Source organism: Phoxinus phoxinus (assembly GCF_949152265.1).
Source record: "Phoxinus phoxinus genome assembly, chromosome: 10".
Lineage (NCBI taxonomy): Eukaryota > Metazoa > Chordata > Actinopteri > Cypriniformes > Leuciscidae > Phoxinus > Phoxinus phoxinus.
The window spans coordinates 23,503,841-23,525,567 of record NC_136885.1 but is presented as its reverse complement, the minus strand read 5'-3'; the positions used below and the strand labels follow the sequence as shown (position 1 = coordinate 23,525,567).

The following is a 21,727-nucleotide window of genomic DNA, read 5'->3' as shown; positions in this document are numbered from 1 at the left end:
TAAACAGCTGTCGGAATCCGTTCCCCCACTCCCATTATGAGGTGTTGTAGTGGCTTAAAAAAATCTTGTTTATTTTGTGTGGGGATGGAGCTTACCTTGCACCAGTTTAAAGAAATATATTTTCGATTTTTTTACCTTTTATTGTGAAAGGAAAATATTGGATAAAAAAAAGCCAGCGAGCCGGGACTTGAACTTGGGTCACCTAAAAATCTATACCTCTAAATGTCAGTGCCTGGACCACTAGGCTGTGGCAACCTTGGAATTCAAAGCACTTTGATAGATATTAGAAGATCCTCCTTGTGTAAAAAATACAGGGGGGACGGATTTCGACGGCTGTTTTTTGGCCGTCGGATTCTGTTCCCCCTGTAAAAAAAAACAGCTGTCAGAATCCGTTCCCCCACTCCCATTATGAGAGGCGTTGTAGTGGCTTAAAAAAATCTTATTTTATTTTGTGTGGGGATGGAGCTTACCTGGCACCAGTTTAAAGAAATATATTTTCGATTTTTTTTACCTTTTATTGTGAAAGGAAAATATTGGATAAAAAAAAGCCAGCGAGCCGGGACTTGAACTTGGGTCACCTAAAAATTTTTGGCTCTAAATGTCAGTGCCTGGACCACTAGGCTGTGGCAACCGTGGAATTCAAAGCACTTTTATAGATATTAGAAGATCCTCCTTGTGTAAAAAATACAGGGGGAACGGATTTCGACGGCTGTTTTTTGGTCGTCGGATTCTGTTCCCCCTGTAAAATAAACAGCTGTTGGAATCCGTTCCCCCACTCCCATTATGAGGTGTTGTAGTGGCTTAAAAAAATCTTATTTTATTTTGTGTGGGCATGGAGCTTACCTGGCACCAGTTTAAAGAAATATATTTTCTAGTTTTTACCTTTTATTGTGAAAGGAAAATATTGGATTTAAAAAAAGCCAGCGAGCCGGGATTTGAACTTGCGTCTCCTAAAATTCTTCAGCTCTTAATGTCTTGACCACTAGGCTGTGGCAACCTTGGAATTCAAAGCACTTTGATAGATATTAGAAGATCCTCCTTGTGTAAAAAATGCAGGGGGAACGGATTTCGACGGCTGTTTTTTGGCCGTCGGATTCTGTTCCCCCTGTAAATAAAAAACAGCTGTCGGAATCCGTTCCCCCACTCCCATTATGAGAGGCGTTGTAGTGGCTTAAAAAAATCTCATTTTATTTTGTGTGGGGATGGAGCTTACCTGGCACCAGTTTCAAGAAATATATTTTCGAGTTTTTACCTTTTATTGTGAAAGGAAAATATTGGATAAAAATAAAGCCAGCGAGGCGGGACTTGAACTTGGGTCACCTAAAAATCGTTGGCTCTAAATGTCAGTGCCTGGAACACTAGGCTGTGGCAACCGTGGAATTCAAAGCACTTTCATAGATATTAGAAGATCCTCCTTGTGTAAAAAATGCAGGGGGAACGGATTTCGACGGCTGTTTTTTGGCCGTCGGATTCTGTTCCCCCTGTAAAAAAAAATAGCTGTCAGAATCCGTTCCCCCACTCCCATTATGAGAGGCGTTGTAGTGGCTTAAAAAAATCTTATTTTATTTTGTGTGGGGATGGAGCTTACCTTGCACCAGTTTAAAGAAATATATTTTCGATTTTTTTTTACCTTTTATTGTGAAAGGAAAATATTGGATTTAAAAAAAGCCAGCGAGCCGGGATTTGAACTTGTGTCTCCTAAAATTCTTCAGCTTTTAATGTCTGGACCACTAGGCTGTGGCAACCTTGGAATTCAAAGCACTTTGATAGATATTAGAAGATCCTCCTTGTGTAAAAAATGCAGGGGGAACGGATTTCGACGGCTGTTTTTTGGCCGTCGGATTTTGTTCCCCCTGTAAAAAAAAAACAGCTGTCAGAATCCATTCCCCCACTCCCATTATGAGAGGCGTTGTAGTGGCTTAAAAAAATCTTATTTTATTTTGTGTGGGGATGGAGCTTACCTGACACCAGTTTCAAGAAATAAATTTTCGAGTTTTTACCTTTTATTGTGAAAGGAAAATATTGGATTTAAAAAAAGCCAGCGAGGCGGGACTTGAACTTGGTCACCTAAAATTCTTCAGCTCTTAATGTCTGGACCACTAGGCTGTGGCAACCTTGAAATTCAAAGCTGATAGATATTAGAAGATCCTCCTTGTGTAAAAAATGCAGGGGGAACGGATTTCGACGGCTGTTTTTTGGCCGTCGGATTCTGTTCCCCCTGTAAAAAAAAATAGCCGTCAGAATCCGTTCCCCCACTCCCATTATGAGATGCGTTGTAGTGGCTAAAAAAATTCTTATTTTATTTTGTGTGGGGATGGAGCTTACCTTGCACCAGTTTAAAGAAATATATTTTCGATTTTTTTTACCTTTTATTGTGAAAGGAAAATATTGGATAAAAAAAAGCCAGCGAGCCGGGACTTGAACTTGGGTCACCTAAAAATCGTTGGCTCTAAATGTCAGTGCCTGGACCACTAGGCTGTGACAACCGTGGAATTAAAAGCACTTTTATAGATATTAGAAGATCCTCCTTGTGTAAAAAATACAGGGGGAACGGATTTCGACGGCTGTTTTTTGGTCGTCGGATTCTGTTCCCCCTGTAAAATAAACAGCTGTTGGAATCCGTTCCCCCACTCCCATTATGAGGTGTTGTAGTGGCTTAAAAAAATCTTATTTTATTTTGTGTGGGGATGGAGCTTACCTGGCACCAGTTTAAAGAAATATATTTTCTAGATTTTACCTTTTATTGTGAAAGGAAAATATTGGATTTAAAAAAAGCCAGCGAGCCGGGATTTGAACTTGCGTCTCCTAAAATTCTTCAGCTCTTAATGTCTGGACCACTAGGCTGTGGCAACCTTGGAATTCAAAGCACTTTGATAGATATTAGAAGATCCTCCTTGTGTAAAAAATGCAGGGGAAAGAATCCGACGGCAAAAAAACATATGTCAGAATACGTTCCCATTATGAGAGGTGTTGATGTAGTGGCTTGAATAAAGGTTGATAGTATTTAGTTTGAGGATAGAGGTTAACTGTCATCGTTTACATTTAAGCATTTGGCAGATTGTTGATCCAGAGCAACGTAGTTTGAATTTCATGGTACACATTTTGTATTGTTTTCGGTTTCTGCTTTCCCTTGGAATCGAACCTATGACCTTAGCATTGCAAGCACCAATGCTCTACTGCTTGAGCTACAGGACAGCTCTTTAAATAAGTGCATCAGTTTAAGGAAATATATTTTCGAGTTTTTACCTTTTATTGTGAAAGGAAAATATTGGATTAAAAAAAAGCCAGCGAGTCGGGATTTGAACTTGTCTCCTAAAAATATTAAGCTCTTAATGTCTGGACCACTAGGCTGTGGCAACCTTGAATTTCAAAGCACTTTGATAGCTATTAGAAGATCCTCCTTGTGTAAAAAATACAGGGGGAACGGATTTCGACGGCTGTTTTTTGGCCGTCGGATTCTGTTCCCCCTGTAAAATAAACAGCTGTCGGAATCCGTTCCCCCACTCCCATTATGAGAGGCGTTGTAGTGGCTTAAAAAAATCGTATTTTATTTTGTGTGGGGATGGAGCTTACCTTGCACCAGTTTAAATAAATATATTTTCGATTTTTTTACCTTTTATTGTGAAAGGAAAATATTGGATAAAAAAAAGCCAGCGGGGCGGGACTTGAACTTGGGTCACCTAAAAATCGTTGGCTCTAAATGTCAGTGCCTGGACCACTAGGCTGTGGCAACCGTAGAATTCAAAGCACTTTGATAGATATTAGAAGATCCTCCTAGTGTAAAAAATACAGGGGGAACGGATTTCGACGGCTGTTTTTTGGCCGTCGGATTCTGTTCCCCCTGTAAAAAAAAATAGCTGTCAGAATCCGTTCCCCCACTCCCATTATGAGAGGCATTGTAGTGGCTTAATAAAGATCTTATTTTATTTTGTGAGGGGATGGAGCTTACCTGGCACCAGTTTAAAGAAATATATTTTCTAGTTTTTACCTTTTATTGTGAAAGGAAAATATTGGATTTAAAAAAAGCCAGCGAGCCGGGATTTGAACTTGCGTCTCCTAAAATTCTTCAGCTCTTAATGTCTGGACCACTAGGCTGTGGCAACCTTGGAATTCAAAGCACTTTGATAGATATTAGAAGATCCTCCTTGTGTAAAAAATGCAGGGGGAACGGATTTCGACGGCTGTTTTTTGGCCGTCGGATTTTGTTCCCCCTGTAAAAAAAAACAGCTGTCAGAATCCGTTCCCCCACTCCCATTATGAGAGGCGTTGTAGTGGCTTAAAAAAATCTTATTTTATTTTGTGTGGGGATGGAGCTTACCTGGCACCAGTTTAAAGAAATATATTTTCTAGTTTTTACCTTTTATTGTGAAAGGAAAATATTGGATTTAAAAAAAGCCAGCGAGCCGGGATTTGAACTTGCGTCTCCTAAAATTCTTCAGCTCTTAATGTCTGGACCACTAGGCTGTGGCAACCTTGGAATTCAAAGCACTTTGATAGATATTAGAAGATCCTCCTTGTGTAAAAAATGCAGGGGGAACGGATTTCGACGGCTGTTTTTTGGCCGTCGGATTCTGTTCCCCCTGTAAAAAAAAACAGCTGTCGGAATCCGTTCCCCCACTCCCATTATGAGAGGCGTTGTAGTGGCTTGAAAATCTTATTTTATTTTGTGTGGGGATGGAGCTTACCTGGCACCAGTTTCAAGAAATATATTTTCTAGTTTTTACCTTTTATTGTGAAAGGAAAATATTGGATAAAAAAAAGCCAGCGAGGCGGGACTTGAACTTGGGTCACCTAAAAATCGTTGGCTCTAAATGTCAGTGCCTGGACCACTAGGCTGTGGCAACCGTGGAATTCAAAGCACTTTCATAGATATTAGAAGATCCTCCTTGTGTAAAAAATGCAGGGGGAACGGATTTCGACGGCTGTTTTTTGGCCGTCGGATTCTGTTCCCCCTGTAAAAAAAAATAGCTGTCAGAATCCGTTCCCCCACTCCCATTATGAGAGGCGTTGTAGTGGCTTAAAAAAATCTTATTTTATTTTGTGTGGGGATGGAGCTTACCTTGCACCAGTTTAAAGAAATATATTTTCGATTTTTTTTTACCTTTTATTGTGAAAGGAAAATATTGGATAAAAAAAAGCCAGCGAACCGGGACTTGAACTTGGGTCACCTAAAAATCGTTGGCTCTAAATGTCAGTGCCTGGACCACTAGGCTGTGGCAACCTTGGAATTCAAAGCACTTTTATAGATATTAGAAGATCCTCCTTGTGTAAAAAATACAGGGGGAACGGATTTCGACGGCTGTTTTTTGGTCGTCGGATTCTGTTCCCCCTGTAAAATAAACAGCTGTTGGAATCCGTTCCCCCACTCCCATTATGAGGTGTTGTAGTGGCTTAAAAAAATCTTATTTTATTTTGTGTGGGGATGGAGCTTACCTGGCACCAGTTTAAAGAAATATATTTTCTAGTTTTTACCTTTTATTGTGAAAGGAAAATATTGGATTTAAAAAAAGCCAGCGAGCTGGGATTTGAACTTGCGTCTCCTAAAATTCTTCAGCTCTTAATGTCTGGACCACTAGGCTGTGGCAAACTTGGAATTCAAAGCACTTTGATAGATATTAGAAGATCCTCCTTGTGTAAAAAATGCAGGGGGAACGGATTTCGACGGCTGTTTTTTGGCCGTCGGATTCTGTTCCCCCTGTAAAAAAAATAGCTGTCAGAATCCGTTCCCCCACTCCCATTATGAGAGGCGTTGTAGTGGCTTAAAAAAATCTTATTTTATTTTGTGTGGGGATGGAGCTTACCTTGCACCAGTTTAAAGAAATATATTTTCGATTTTTTTACCTTTTATTGTGAAAGGAAAATATTGGATAAAAAAAGCCAGCGAGCCGGGATTTGAACTTGGGTCACCTAAAAATCTATACTTCTAAATGTCAGTGCCTGGACCACTAGGCTGTGGCAACCTTGGAATTCAAAGCACTTTGATAGATATTAGAAGATCCTCCTTGTGTAAAAAATGCAGGGGGGACGGATTTCGACGGCTGTTTTTTGGCCGTCGGATTCTGTTCCCCCTGTAAAAAAAAACAGCTGTCAGAATCCGTTCCCCCACTCCCATTATGAGAGGCGTTGTAGTGGCTTAAAAAAATCTTATTTTATTTTGTGTGGGGATGGAGCTTACCTGGCACCAGTTTAAAGAAATATATTTTCGATTTTTTTTTACCTTTTATTGTGAAAGGAAAATATTGGATAAAAAAAAGCCAGCGAGCCGGGACTTGAACTTGGGTCACCTAAAAATTTTTGCCTCTAAATGTCAGTGCCTGGACCACTAGGCTGTGGCAACCGTGGAATTCAAAGCACTTTTATAGATATTAGAAGATCCTCCTTGTGTAAAAAATACAGGGGGAACGGATTTCGACGGCTGTTTTTTGGCCGTCGGATTCTGTTCCCCCTGTAAAAAAAAACAGCTGTCGGAATCCGTTCCCCCACTCCCATTATGAGGTGTTGTAGTGGCTTAAAAAAATCTTATTTTATTTTGTGTGGGCATGGAGCTTACCTGGCACCAGTTTAAAGAAATATATTTTCTAGTTTTTACCTTTTATTGTGAAAGGAAAATATTGGATTTAAAAAAAGCCAGCGAGCCGGGATTTGAACTTGCGTCTCCTAAAATTCTTCAGCTCTTAATGTCTGGACCACTAGGCTGTGGCAACCTTGAAATTCAAAGCACTTTGATAGATATTAGAAGATCCTCCTTGTGTAAAAAATGCAGGGGGAACGGATTTCGACGGCTGTTTTTTGGCCGTCGGATTCTGTTCCCCCTGTAAAAAAAAAACAGCTGTCGGAATCCGTTCCCCCACTCCCATTATGAGAGGCGTTGTAGTGGCTTAAAAAAATCTTATTTTATTTTGTGTGGGGATGGAGCTTACCTTGCACCAGTTTAAAGAAATATATTTTCGATTTTTTTACCTTTTATTGTGAAAGGAAAATATTGGATAAAAAAAAGCCAGCGGGGCGGGACTTGAACTTGGGTCACCTAAAAATAGTTGGCTCTAAATGTCAGTGCCTGGACCACTAGGCTGTGGCAACCGTAGAATTCAAAGCACTTTGATAGATATTAGAAGATCCTCCTAGTGTAAAAAATACAGGGGGAACGGATTTCGACGGCTGTTTTTTGGCCGTCGGATTCTGTTCCCCCTGTAAAAAAAAATAGCTGTCAGAATCCGTTCCCCCACTCCCATTATGAGAGGCATTGTAGTGGCTTAATAAAGATCTTATTTTATTTTGTGAGGGGATGGAGCTTACCTGGCACCAGTTTAAAGAAATATATTTTCTAGTTTTTACCTTTTATTGTGAAAGGAAAATATTGGATTTAAAAAAAGCCAGCGAGCCGGGATTTGAACTTGCGTCTCCTAAAATTCTTCAGCTTTTAATGTCTGGACCACTAGGCTGTGGCAACCTTGGAATTCAAAGCACTTTGATAGATATTAGAAGATCCTCCTTGTGTAAAAAATGCAGGGGGAACGGATTTCGACGGCTGTTTTTTGGCCGTCGGATTTTGTTCCCCCTGTAAAAAAAAACAGCTGTCAGAATCCGTTCCCCCACTCCCATTATGAGAGGCGTTGTAGTGGCTTAAAAAAATCTTATTTTATTTTGTGTGGGGATGGAGCTTACCTGGCACCAGTTTAAAGAAATATATTTTCTAGTTTTTACCTTTTATTGTGAAAGGAAAATATTGGATTTAAAAAAAGCCAGCGAGCCGGGATTTGAACTTGCGTCTCCTAAAATTCTTCAGCTCTTAATGTCTGGACCACTAGGCTGTGGCAACCTTGGAATTCAAAGCACTTTGATAGATATTAGAAGATCCTCCTTGTGTAAAAAATACAGGGGGAACGGATTTCGACGGCTGTTTTTTGGTCGTCGGATTCTGTTCCCCCTGTAAAATAAACAGCTGTTGGAATCCGTTCCCCCACTCCCATTATGAGAGGCGTTGTAGTGGCTTAAAAAAATCTTATTTTATTTTGTGTGGGGATGGAGCTTACCTTGCACCAGTTTAAAGAAATATATTTTCGATTTTTTTACCTTTTATTGTGAAAGGAATATATTGGATAAAAAAAAGCCAGCGGGGCGGGACTTGAACTTGGGTCACCTAAAAATCGTTGGCTCTAAATGTCAGTGCCTGGACCACTAGGCTGTGGCAACCGTAGAATTCAAAGCACTTTGATAGATATTAGAAGATCCTCCTAGTGTAAAAAATCAACCCAGTCTCACGGCAGTTCGTGATATGGTCACGTAATTTAATCTATTGATTCGTGGCACGGGCACGTTTATTTCGTTATTTTCGTAATTCCAGCACGTTTTTTAAAACTAATGTATTTCAATGGGAAGCATCTTTCGTGATCAAAGCACGATTCTATCTGCCTATCGGGCTGCAGAGAAGCTGTTTAATCAACATTTATTCACGAGATCTTATCATGGTTTATGTATTTATTTTAATTATATTATTTCGTTCTTATTGCCAGGGAAGCTGGATTGCTTTGCTGTTTATTGATATTTTAAAAAATTATTTTGTTAGTAGGAAATCGCGCTGAAGAAGTCTCATTCCGAACACCTCGCGATATTTGGCATCAGTTCACGTGTGCCAGGTGTTGGTAAGTAGTCGTAAATACGCTGTCCTAATAATGTTTGATATAATGTATTTTCTGTGTGTCGAAATTAATCAGATTAGCTCAAGTTCAGTCACTGCATTATATCTGTCATCTCAACGGAGGCGTTTCATTGCTTTCTATGAAAATGGTTTCTATGGTGATTAAACACTGTCTGTCACGTGATGTGCTATACAGTAGGCCTAGAGTAGACCTTCAATCAGTTAATCATATTCATATCAGGTTTTTAAGTTGTACAATTAGTTCCAAAGTTGTATATGTAGTAGAAGCACAGTAAAAACAACACCATGCTTTTACCACAGTAACATTAGTTTTACTGTGATAAGTGTAGTAAAAAGACAGTAATCACACAACTTACCATGCTTTTACCACACTATTGGTAGTTTTAATGTGGTACTTATTGTAAATGCGCAGTAACCACAACACTAACCATGCTTTTACCTCAGTAACCTTAGTTTTACTGTGATGGGTAGTAAAGGACAGCAATCACAAAACTTACCATGCTTTTACCTCAGTATTGGTAGTTTTAAAGTGATAATTGTTGTAAATTATGCATATTAACCACAACACCTTCCATGCTTTTAATGCTTAATAATGTAACATCCAATATTTGTAAGGAAAATCAGTACTTTTTCCTTTAAATAATCCTATATATTATACATAATGATATTTTATTTTCTCTGTTTTCAGCTGAAAAGACCAAAAGGGCCTTTCGAACTCAGTCAGCCCATTATTGTTTGAGGACAAGTAAACGGAGGAGACGGACCGCTGCAAAGACAAATATTCGCAATGGTACGTATGTGTTGGTTTTAACCCTAAATCAAACATTTTATCAAGCATTTGTTGTTTCTTAAACCTGTTCTTACAAAACCCATAGCCCAATCAGTATGAACAGTCTCAAAGTCTTAATAATTCACAAGATTTAACAAGTTGTCAAATTCGTACGATACTAGTACATATTTGTATACTCGTACATAATCCTGCAGCTTTTACTCCTAGTGCTCATTGGCTACTGCCTCAATTCCTGTACATATTTATCGCGATATTTGTAAATCAGTTGCGCCCCTTCTTGGATAGTAGTCTGATGTCCCACACACTGTCAGAAAGTTTATATTAATTGCATTGTGTATTCATTAAAATTATTACAAATTAGTCCCTGTCTGTTGTGTTCATGTTCCAATGTCCAATGATACATGATGTCTCTCCACACCTCATAACCTACCTCTGTTTGCAAGAGTGGAAAAGCTAATCTGACTTGTCACATGACATCAGATACGCGATTATTTTGTCGTAATCAGATCAGTTACACTGCTGATAACTGTCCCGTTTGCATGTAAATCATGTTATTTTTAAACGAGTTCATATGATTATTGCTTGCTATTAAAGACATACTTTTATTCATAGAAATGCCCACATATCAGTGAACGTATAACATAAAAATGCTTTTAACATTTAATTATGCAACACTCTTTACAGAAATATATCCCACAGTTGTATAACTGACTGCTTGCATGTAATGTAATAAAATTACCTTCCTTTCTGTATTGCAGGATTACTTTGTCCTTTTTTTTAGATCTCTACAACATCAAACTCAACACCTCTTTTAAGAGCCAACTCTCACAAGAGCTACTAGTGAGTCGCAGCGGATCTTGCCGTGATCAGCCCTTCCCAGGTAAAGTTTCTAGAACATTTCAATCAGTATTTACTCATCAAATGCTCTCTCCTGAATCGTAAGGTAAATTATAACTGTCTTAATTTATGTTTCAAGAACAATAGTAATTGCACGAGTAAGTAGATACTTTCTTGTTTTACAGCAGAGAAGGAAGACCAGTCCTTATATCAACACAAGCTAATCAAATAAGTCCTTTGTTTCGGGTGAGGAAGGAACATCTGGTGCCCAAAGAAGACAGAAAGGTACGCGAGTCCATTGGTATGTCTTGTATGGAAACAATGCTGTAATATGTAGTACATAATTTGATGTTGACAATTTTACATTGTACAGGTTACAGGAAGCTCTTGAAACAAGTGACAGAAGAGTATGTTGTCTTGAAAAAAATCAAGCATTACTTGCAAAGGCAAAAGAGACCATGCCTTTCTTAAAGATATTTTAAAATAGGTTGCTGTTGATATGGGTAAAACATTTTTTCTTCAGTATTTAGCTTATATAATGTGCTGAAATATTATATATATGTATATATATACATATATATATATACACTCTCAACCTTAAAAAGGAGAACGCAAAAGGGCCAGAGTTGCCCGTTTCTGATTTAAATTTACAAAGCAGCAGTCAGTACATTATATAATATACACATTGATTTATTTTATACACATATATATATATATATAAATACTTCAATGTGTAAATTAATGTACTGACTGCTGCTTTGTAAATTTAAATCAGGAACGGGCAACTCTGGCCCTTTTGCGTTCTCCTTTTTAAGGTTGAGAGTTTACCTCCAACCCTAATTGAGCACATATGAAAGTCTTCAGCTTTACTTATAGACAATAGGCAGGAGGGTTTGAGGTTGGAGCTAAATCTGCAGGACAGTGGACGCTAAGGGCCAGAGTAGCCCATCACTGCTTAATATATCTCAGAACATAGGCCCCGTTTACACGAAGTGAAGACACTGATATTTCCCTGCGGTTTGGCCTCTCATTTACACGAAAACCCAGTTTTTATCACAGAAAACGATTATTTCTAAAAACTCCGGCCAAAGTGGAGATTTTGGAAAACTTGTTTGCACGTTTGCATGTAAACTGAGAAAAACTGAGTTTTAGGCAGCGACGTCACAATATGAGACTATTTTCGGGATTCTGATTGGCTAACGTGGGCTTGAGCTTCTTGTTACACTGCCACCTACAGGTTTGGCATGCTCTGGACGGCATATACACGGGTTCGTGTGCACAATGTTATTTTTGAAAACGAAGAGGGGTGAAATGTCCGTTTATGAAAATAGCCATCCACGTGTAAAAGTAGCCATAAGCTGACCTGACTGTCCATTAAACAACTTAATTTGTATTGTTTGTGTTTTTTGCTTTACTTTCAGACCAGGACTGGAGAACGCCTGACAATGGGATGTTGAGACTTCTTCCTCTGGTTGAGAAAAAGCTACACCACATCAGTGATCACATCTTCTGTTCATCTGTTGTACTACAGGGTACACCTGAACAAACTGTTTAGACGAGGAAGAAGAACATGAACATGATCGAGACATGTACAGGGAAGAGCAAGAAACCAGTTTAGTGATAATGAATCATTATTATCAAATCTGTTTTCTGTATCATAGGTGACTGAATATGATTCTCTGGCACTCATTTTGTGGCTCAGCAGCTGTGAATGGATTAATATGATGTTAATGTATTTTTGAAGACACATTTTTATTTATCTTGAATCTCATTCTTTATGCTACTTTATCAACTTTATGCTGTGTCCTCCAATAAAGTGTTGTGTAATAAAGTGGTGAATATTGTTTATTGAAAGTGGTGTTCGGTACAGTAAATAAAAACAATATTTGAGAAATTTGAATTTCTTATTTCTTTAGTTTAGTTCATAATTTAAAAACAACTACATATAATTAATTACCATGATTCTTTTTCTTAGGACATACACATTTAGATCTGGTTAATGATATTTGGGACAAAAGTTGCAACAAAACAATGCAACAAAAGTTGCACATACTTGCATGTATAAGCTGCAACTGCAATGTTTGCAGTGAAATAAAGGGAAGCTATGTGAATAACAAGAGGCTGCAGTGGCTATCTTGCTATAAACACTTCAAGCATAATTGAAGATGATCCATGTTGATCATTCTAGTACATCTACTAGCCTACTGCATTTAAAATGAAAGCATAGACGTTACTGATGTCAGGCATATAAGCAGCAACCAGAGGGGGTGAAAAGGAAATGTAGGCACTGTTTTGTTTTGTTTGTTTTACTGAATGGTGCATTATCCCTGTGTAATAGTGTGTGTAGATCTGTGTAGATAGTACTGCACTTCCACCCCCAAGGGCCCCCCAGAAGAGCAAAAAACTGCACATTTCAAATGGCTGTAACTCACAGTCCGGTTAGTGTATCAAAGAGAAAATCGGCAGGACAACTGCTTATGCTATGTTTACTAAATAATGTTGGGCCCAGTTTTCTGACATAGACGGAAAGCTGGCATAAAGGTTATTTTTAAAGTGCTCACAGTAAATTATCAAATTTCAGCCTGTCCCTCATATATGTCATAAAGGTTTGCACAATGAACAAATTTAGATATCCAGTTGTCAATTAAAGATATTATGTATTTAACATTTATTGTTTCATTACTAAACGTTTTAAACTACATTACCCACATATCTCTGTCATGCTATCAATGGAACAGGAAACATTGTCCTGTAGTTCATTGAAATGTGCAGCCATGCTTAGGGTTAGGGTGGGGATCTCAGTAAAGGAGCAATTTCTCACAAAACAGAGACACTTTATCATTAACTTTATGTGTAACTAACACAATAATAACACCAAAACATACTTTGTAACATGAAGCGCCGTTTTATATGGGTTAAACGATAGTCCAATCACAGCGAGTTCTGCGATAAAGTCACAGCCAATAACAATCCAGCTGTACAGAAGCGTCACACTTACTTGCCCATTTATGGTAAATGATGACAGATCTCTTCTGGTTCCGGCTACAGGGATAGATACCTTAAATATTTCATATTTAAACCCAAACAATATTTGGGCTGTAATGTATTAATTCTAATTAAATTATAAAACTCACATTTAAAAACAAAAGACTCCTTTGTGTGGTTACCATCCAAAAACGAGATCACATGATCAATGACACAAATGTTTTTATTTGATTAGACTAATTCATAAATACATTTGAAAGATAAACTTTTTTCTAAGCAATGGCCTACAGCAGGGGTAGTTTTGCAGTATTTTAATTAAAGATAATTACATATACTAAAGTGCTTCTAACATTTACAGTGTATGTATAGTATATCAAAGGTATTTCAATTATATTCAAATAAATGTAACAAAATCACAATGAATGCACACAATTTTGAAAGCATATTCCAATATTTAATGTCAAACTGTTTAAAGACAAATGTAGTGCCAAACCTACTGCACAAGAGTATAAAAATAAGTTAATTATATAAAAAAACAGGTATAAGATACAGGGGCAATCTATTATAGGGACATATACAGTAACGTTAAAACAAATCGCTATGATGAAGTTATATTTTTACAAACCAAGAGATGAGATTCAACTTTGTTATGTGAAAATATATTTGTTTCTTCGCTTTAAAGAACAAATAGGCAAAAACGTAAGCACAACGTTTTACATTCTCAACTTTAATTCTATATCCTTGTGATCATTAATCACTTTTATTGTCACTAAATGAAAGGCAACTTAAAATAGTTAATGATTATAAACGTCAGTAAGAAAATGCTTCAATAAAATACATTCACGGGTATATTACATTTACATTTACAAATGTAAGACATTAAGTCCATCTAAATGTAAAGGTAACAAACTCAGAATAATGTCCAGTATGCAAGTGTCTCATTTCTGTAATATTCTTTCAGCACCAATAAGATTTCCATAAATATGGATTGTTTTCTAAAGGTTTTCCTGAACACTCTCACTATCTTCAATTGTTCGGACAAACACCTGCTATATACACTTGCAGAAATATACATTTGTCTATTGCATCATGAAGTCACTGCATGACTAGAACTAATGGATGGCAATGAATATGTCCTTTAGCAAAACACCTGATGCGCACTGACGCTTCTTTGATGAAGGCATTAGGCAGACATCAAGCACAGTTTATGAAGCTGAAAAGAGAAAACAAAATGCTTTAACAATATGGAAAAAAGATAAATCACTATTTTCAATATTGGTTCTGCATATATCAAAGAGATCCTGAGGAGGAGTGGGACTTCACATGAAGACTTTCAGAAACTGTGACAGAGCAAAGGGTGCACCTCGCTGGACACATCCGACGCATGCCCAAACAACACCACCCAAAGACAGTGATGAAGTGGACACCACCAGGAGGATGCAGGAGACCGGGAAGACCTAGGAAGACATGGAGACAGATGTTTCACGAAGAGCTGAAGAATGTCAGTGTCCCATGGGAAGATGCGGAGAACTTGGCCACGGATCGAATACGTTGGAGGACACTTGTTGCCCAATGTGCCCAGCACAGGACTTGATGATGATGTTGGGAGTTTATCCATAACTGTGGGATATATTTCTGTAAAGAGTGTTGCATAATTCAATGTTAAAAGCATTTTTATGTTATACGTTCACTGATATGTGGGCATTTCTATGAATAAAAGTATGTCTTTAATAGCAAGCAATAATCATATGAACTCGTTTAAAAATAACATGATTTACATGCAAACGGGACAGTTATCAGCAGTGTAACTGATCTGATTACGACAAAATAATCGCGTATCTGATGTCATGTGACAAGTCAGATTAGCTTTTCCACTCTTGCAAACAGAGGTAGGTTATGAGGTGTGGAGAGACATCATGTATCATTGGACATTGGAACATGAACACAACAGACAGGGACTAATTTGTAATAATTTTAATGAATACACAATGCAATTAATATAAACTTTCTGACAGTGTGTGGGACATCAGACTACTATCCAAGAAGGGGCGCAACTGATTTACAAATATCGCGATAAATATGTACAGGAATTGAGGCAGTAGCCAATGAGCACTAGGAGTAAAAGCTGCAGGATTATGTACGAGTATACAAATATGTACTAGTATCGTACGAATTTGACAACTTGTTAAATCTTGTGAATTATTAAGACTTTGAGACTGTTCATACTGATTGGGCTATGGGTTTTGTAAGAACAGGTTTAAGAAACAACAAATGCTTGATAAAATGTTTGATTTAGGGTTAAAACCAACACATACGTACCATTGCGAATATTTGTCTTTGCAGCGGTCCGTCTCCTCCGTTTACTTGTCCTCAAACAATAATGGGCTGACTGAGTTCGAAAGGCCCTTTTGGTCTTTTCAGCTGAAAACAGAGAAAATAAAATATCATTATGTATAATATATAGGATTATTTAAAGGAAAAAGTACTGATTTTCCTTACAAATATTGGATGTTACATTATTAAGCATTAAAAGCATGGAAGGTGTTGTGGTTAATATGCATAATTTACAACAATTATCACTTTAAAACTACCAATACTGAGGTAAAAGCATGGTAAGTTTTGTGATTGCTGTCCTTTACTACCCATCACAGTAAAACTAAGGTTACTGAGGTAAAAGCATGGTTAGTGTTGTGGTTACTGCGCATTTACAATAAGTACCACATTAAAACTACCAATAGTGTGGTAAAAGCATGGTAAGTTGTGTGATTACTGTCTTTTTACTACACTTATCACAGTAAAACTAATGTTACTGTGGTAAAAGCATGGTGTTGTTTTTACTGTGCTTCTACTACATATACAACTTTGGAACTAATTGTACAACTTAAAAACCTGATATGAATATGATTAACTGATTGAAGGTCTACTCTAGGCCTACTGTATAGCACATCACGTGACAGACAGTGTTTAATCACCATAGAAACCATTTTCATAGAAAGCAATGAAACGCAAAGCCTCCGTTGAGATGACATATATAATGCAGTGACTGAACTTGAGCTAATCTGATTAATTTCGACACACAGAAAATACATTATATCAAACATTATTAGGACAGCGTAATTACGACTACTTACCAACACCTGGCACACGTGACTGATGCCAAATATCGCGAGGTGTTCGGAATGAGACTTCTTCAGCGCGATTTCCTACTAACAAAATAATTTTTTTAAATATCAATAAACAGCAAAGCAATCCAGCTTCCCTGGCAATAAGAACGAAATAATATAATTAAAATAAATACATAAACCATGATAAGATCTCGTGAATAAATGTTGATTAAACAGCTTCTCTGCAGCCCGATAGGCAGATAGAATCGTGCTTTGATCACGAAAGATGCTTCCCATTGAAATACATTAGTTTTAAAAAACGTGCTGGAATTACGAAAATAACGAAATAAACGTGCCCGTGCCACGAATAAATAGATTAAATTACGTGACCATATCACGAACTGCCGTGAGACTGGGTTGAAAAAATACAGGGGGAACGGATTTCGACGGCTGTTTTTTGGCCGTCGGATTCTGTTCCCCCTGTAAAAAAAAATAGCTGTCAGAATCCGTTCCCCCACTCCCATTATGAGAGGCATTGTAGTGGCTTAATAAAGATCTTATTTTATTTTGTGAGGGGATGGAGCTTACCTGGCACCAGTTTAAAGAAATATATTTTCTAGTTTTTACCTTTTATTGTGAAAGGAAAATATTGGATTTAAAAAAAGCCAGCGAGCCGGGATTTGAACTTGTGTCTCCTAAAATTCTTCAGCTTTTAATGTCTGGACCACTAGGCTGTGGCAACCTTGGAATTCAAAGCACTTTGATAGATATTAGAAGATCCTCCTTGTGTAAAAAATGCAGGGGGAACGGATTTCGACGGCTGTTTTTTGGCCGTCGGATTTTGTTCCCCCTGTAAAAAAAAACAGCTGTCAGAATCCGTTCCCCCACTCCCATTATGAGAGGCGTTGTAGTGGCTTAAAAAAATCTTATTTTATTTTGTGTGGGGATGGAGCTTACCTGGCACCAGTTTAAAGAAATATATTTTCTAGTTTTTACCTTTTATTGTGAAAGGAAAATATTGGATTTAAAAAAAGCCAGCGAGCCGGGATTTGAACTTGCGTCTCCTAAAATTCTTCAGCTCTTAATGTCTGGACCACTAGCCTGTGGCAACCTTGGAATTCAAAGCACTTTGATAGATATTAGAAGATCCTCCTTGTGTAAAAAATGCAGGGGGAACGGATTTCGACGGCTGTTTTTTGGCCGTCGGATTCTGTTCCCCCTGTAAAAAAAAAACAGCTGTCGGAATCCGTTCCCCCACTCCCATTATGAGAGGCGTTGTAGTGGCTTAAAAAAATCTCATTTTATTTTGTGTGGGGATGGAGCTTACCTGGCACCAGTTTCAAGAAATATATTTTCGAGTTTTTACCTTTTATTGTGAAAGGAAAATATTGGATAAAAAAAAAGCCAGCGAGGCGGGACTTGAACTTGGGTCACCTAAAAATCGTTGGCTCTAAATGTCAGTGCCTGGAACACTAGGCTGTGGCAACCGTGGAATTCAAAGCACTTTCATAGATATTAGAAGATCCTCCTTGTGTAAAAAATGCAGGGGGAACGGATTTCGACGGCTGTTTTTTGGCCGTCGGATTCTGTTCCCCCTGTAAAAAAAAATAGCTGTCAGAATCCGTTCCCCCACTCCCATTATGAGAGGCGTTGTAGTGGCTTAAAAAAATCTTATTTTATTTTGTGTGGGGATGGAGCTTACCTTGCACCAGTTTAAAGAAATATATTTTCGATTTTTTTTTACCTTTTATTGTGAAAGGAAAATATTGGATTTAAAAAAAGCCAGCGAGCCGGGATTTGAACTTGTGTCTCCTAAAATTCTTCAGCTTTTAATGTCTGGACCACTAGGCTGTGGCAACCTTGGAATTCAAAGCACTTTGATAGATATTAGAAGATCCTCCTTGTGTAAAAAATGCAGGGGGAACGGATTTCGACGGCTGTTTTTTGGCCGTCGGATTTTGTTCCCCCTGTAAAAAAAAAACAGCTGTCAGAATCCATTCCCCCACTCCCATTATGAGAGGCGTTGTAGTGGCTTAAAAAAATCTTATTTTATTTTGTGTGGGGATGGAGCTTACCTGGCACCAGTTTCAAGAACTATTTTTTCGAGTTTTTACCTTTTATTGTGAAAGGAAAATATTGGATAAAAAAAGCCAGCGAGCCGGGATTTGAACCTGGGTCACCTAAAAATCTTTACCTCTAAATGTCAGTGCCTGGACCACTAGGCTGTGGTAACCTTGGAATTCAAAGCACTTTGATAGATATTAGAAGATCCTCCTTGTGTAAAAAATGCAGGGGGAACGGATTTCGACGGCTGTTTTTTGGCCGTCGGATTCTGTTCCCCCTGTAAAAAAAAACAGCTGTCGGAATCCGTTCCCCCACTCCCATTATGAGAGGCGTTGTAGTGGCTTAAAAAAATCTTATTTTATTTTGTGTGGGGATGGAGCTTACCTGACACCAGTTTCAAGAAATAAATTTTCGAGTTTTTACCTTTTATTGTGAAAGGAAAATATTGGATTTAAAAAAAGCCAGCGAGGCGGGACTTGAACTTGGTCACCTAAAATTCTTCAGCTCTTAATGTCTGGACCACTAGGCTGTGGCAACCTTGAAATTCAAAGCTGATAGATATTAGAAGATCCTCCTTGTGTAAAAAATGCAGGGGGAACGGATTTCGACGGCTGTTTTTTGGCCGTCGGATTCTGTTCCCCCTGTAAAAAAAAATAGCCGTCAGAATCCGTTCCCCCACTCCCATTATGAGATGCGTTGTAGTGGCTTAAAAAATTCTTATTTTATTTTGTGTGGGGATGGAGCTTACCTTGCACCAGTTTAAAGAAATATATTTTCGATTTTTTTTACCTTTTATTGTGAAAGGAAAATATTGGATAAAAAAAAGCCAGCGAGCCGGGACTTGAACTTGGGTCACCTAAAAATCGTTGGCTCTAAATGTCAGTGCCTGGACCACTAGGCTGTGACAACCGTGGAATTAAAAGCACTTTTATAGATATTAGAAGATCCTCCTTGTGTAAAAAATACAGGGGGAACGGATTTCGACGGCTGTTTTTTGGTCGTCGGATTCTGTTCCCCCTGTAAAATAAACAGCTGTCGGAATCCGTTCCCCCACTCCCATTATGAGGTGTTGTAGTGGCTTAAAAAAATCTTATTTTATTTTGTGTGGGGATGGAGCTTACCTGACACCAGTTTCAAGAAATAAATTTTCTAGTTTTTACCTTTTATTGTGAAAGGAAAATATTGGATTTAAAAAAAGCCAGCGAGCCGGGATTTGAACTTGCGTCTCCTAAAATTCTTCAGCTCTTAATGTCTGGACCACTAGGCTGTGGCAACCTTGGAATTCAAAGCACTTTGATAGATATTAGAAGATCCTCCTTGTGTAAAAAATGCAGGGGAAAGAATCCGACGGCAAAAAAACATATGTCAGAATACGTTCCCATTATGAGAGGTGTTGATGTAGTGGCTTGAATAAAGGTTGATAGTATTTAGTTTGAGGATAGAGGTTAACTGTCATCGTTTACATTTAAGCATTTGGCAGATTGTTGATCCAGAGCAACGTAGTTTGAATTTCATGGTACACATTTTGTATTGTTTTCGGTTTCTGCTTTCCCTTGGAATCGAACCTATGACCTTAGCATTGCAAGCACCAATGCTCTACTGCTTGAGCTACAGGACAGCTCTTTAAATAAGTGCATCAGTTTAAGGAAATATATTTTCGAGTTTTTACCTTTTATTGTGAAAGGAAAATATTGGATTAAAAAAAAGCCAGCGAGTCGGGATTTGAACTTGTCTCCTAAAAATCTTAAGCTCTTAATGTCTGGACCACTAGGCTGTGGCAACCTTGGATTTCAAAGCACTTTGATAGCTATTAGAAGATCCTCCTTGTGTAAAAAATACAGGGGGAACGGATTTCGACGGCTGTTTTTTGGCCGTCGGATTCTGTTCCCCCTGTAAAATAAACAGCTGTCGGAATCCGTTCCCCCACTCCCATTATGAGAGGCGTTGTAGTGGCTTAAAAAAATCTTATTTTATTTTGTGTGGGGATGGAGCTTACCTTGCACCAGTTTAAAGAAATATATTTTCGATTTTTTTACCTTTTATTGTGAAAGGAAAATATTGGATTAAAAAAAGCCAGCGAGCCGGGACTTGAACTTGGGTCACCTAAAAATCTATACCTCTAAATGTCAGTGCCTGGACCACTAGGCTGTGGCAACCTTGGAATTCAAAGCACTTTGATAGATATTAGAAGATCTTCCTTGTGTAAAAAATGCAGGGGGAACGGATTTCGACGGCTGTTTTTTGGTCGTCGGATTCTGTTCCCCCTGTAAAATAAACAGCTGTTGGAATCCGTTCCCCCACTCCCATTATGAGGTGTTGTAGTGGCTTAAAAAAATCTTATTTTATTTTGTGTGGGGATGGAGCTTACCTGGCACCAGTTTAAAGAAATATATTTTCTAGTTTTTACCTTTTATTGTGAAAGGAAAATATTGGATTTAAAAAAAGCCAGCGAGCCGGGATTTGAACTTGCGTCTCCTAAAATTCTTCAGCTCTTAATGTCTGGACCACTAGGCTGTGGCAACCTTGGAATTCAAAGCACTTTGATAGATATTAGAAGATCCTCCTTGTGTAAAAAATGCAGGGGGAACGGATTTCGACGGCTGTTTTTTGGCCGTCGGATTCTGTTCCCCCTGTAAAAAAAAATAGCTGTCAGAATCCGTTCCCCCACTCCCATTATGAGAGGCGTTGTAGTGGCTTAAAAAAATCGTATTTTATTTTGTGTGGGGATGGAGCTTACCTTGCACCAGTTTAAAGAAATATATTTTCGATTTTTTTACCTTTTATTGTGAAAGGAAAATATTGGATAAAAAAAAGCCAGCGGGGCGGGACTTGAACTTGGGTCACCTAAAAATCGTTGGCTCTAAATGTCAGTGCCTGGACCACTAGGCTGTGGCAACCATAGAATTCAAAGCACTTTGATAGATATTAGAAGATCCTCCTAGTGTAAAAAATACTGGGGGAACGGATTTCGACGGCTGTTTTTTGGCCGTCGGATTCTGTTCCCCCTGTAAAAAAAAATAGCTGTCAGAATCCGTTCCCCCACTCCCATTATGAGAGGCATTGTAGTGGCTTAATAAAGATCTTATTTTATTTTGTGAGGGGATGGAGCTTACCTGGCACCAGTTTAAAGAAATATATTTTCTAGTTTTTACCTTTTATTGTGAAAGGAAAATATTGGATTTAAAAAAAGCCAGCGAGCCGGGATTTGAACTTGCGTCTCCTAAAATTCTTCAGCTCTTAATGTCTGGACCACTAGGCTGTGGCAACCTTGGAATTCAAAGCACTTTG

General features: G+C 38.2%; 1 protein-coding gene and 2 long non-coding RNA genes across 5 annotated transcripts in view; 2 read left to right on the top strand and 1 right to left on the bottom strand.

Annotated features, from left to right (window-relative positions):
• mc5rb (melanocortin 5b receptor) overlaps positions 1 to 21,727 on the top strand; it is a gene marked incomplete at its 3' end in the record, with an annotated part of 363,126 nt that overhangs the window by 100,553 nt on the left and 240,846 nt on the right. The gene's annotated exons all lie outside the window — the stretch shown is intronic.
• On the top strand, positions 8,255 to 12,078 carry LOC307005542. 3 transcript variants are annotated; one of them, XR_013799295.1, is made up of 5 exons: positions 8,255 to 8,642; positions 9,348 to 9,449; positions 10,208 to 10,329; positions 10,472 to 10,571; positions 11,708 to 12,078. It is a non-coding gene; the product is annotated as an uncharacterized lncRNA (long non-coding RNA). The 3 variants fall into 3 exon arrangements; XR_013799296.1 differs by lacking the exon at positions 8,255 to 8,642 and having other exon boundaries at positions 8,730 to 9,449; positions 10,475 to 10,571; XR_013799297.1 differs by lacking the exon at positions 8,255 to 8,642 and having other exon boundaries at positions 8,733 to 9,449.
• LOC307005100 lies at positions 14,166 to 16,711 on the bottom strand. Its single transcript, XR_013799223.1, has 3 exons — positions 16,403 to 16,711; positions 15,591 to 15,692; positions 14,166 to 14,906 (listed from the first exon to the last, which is right to left on the bottom strand). It is a non-coding gene; the product is annotated as an uncharacterized lncRNA (long non-coding RNA).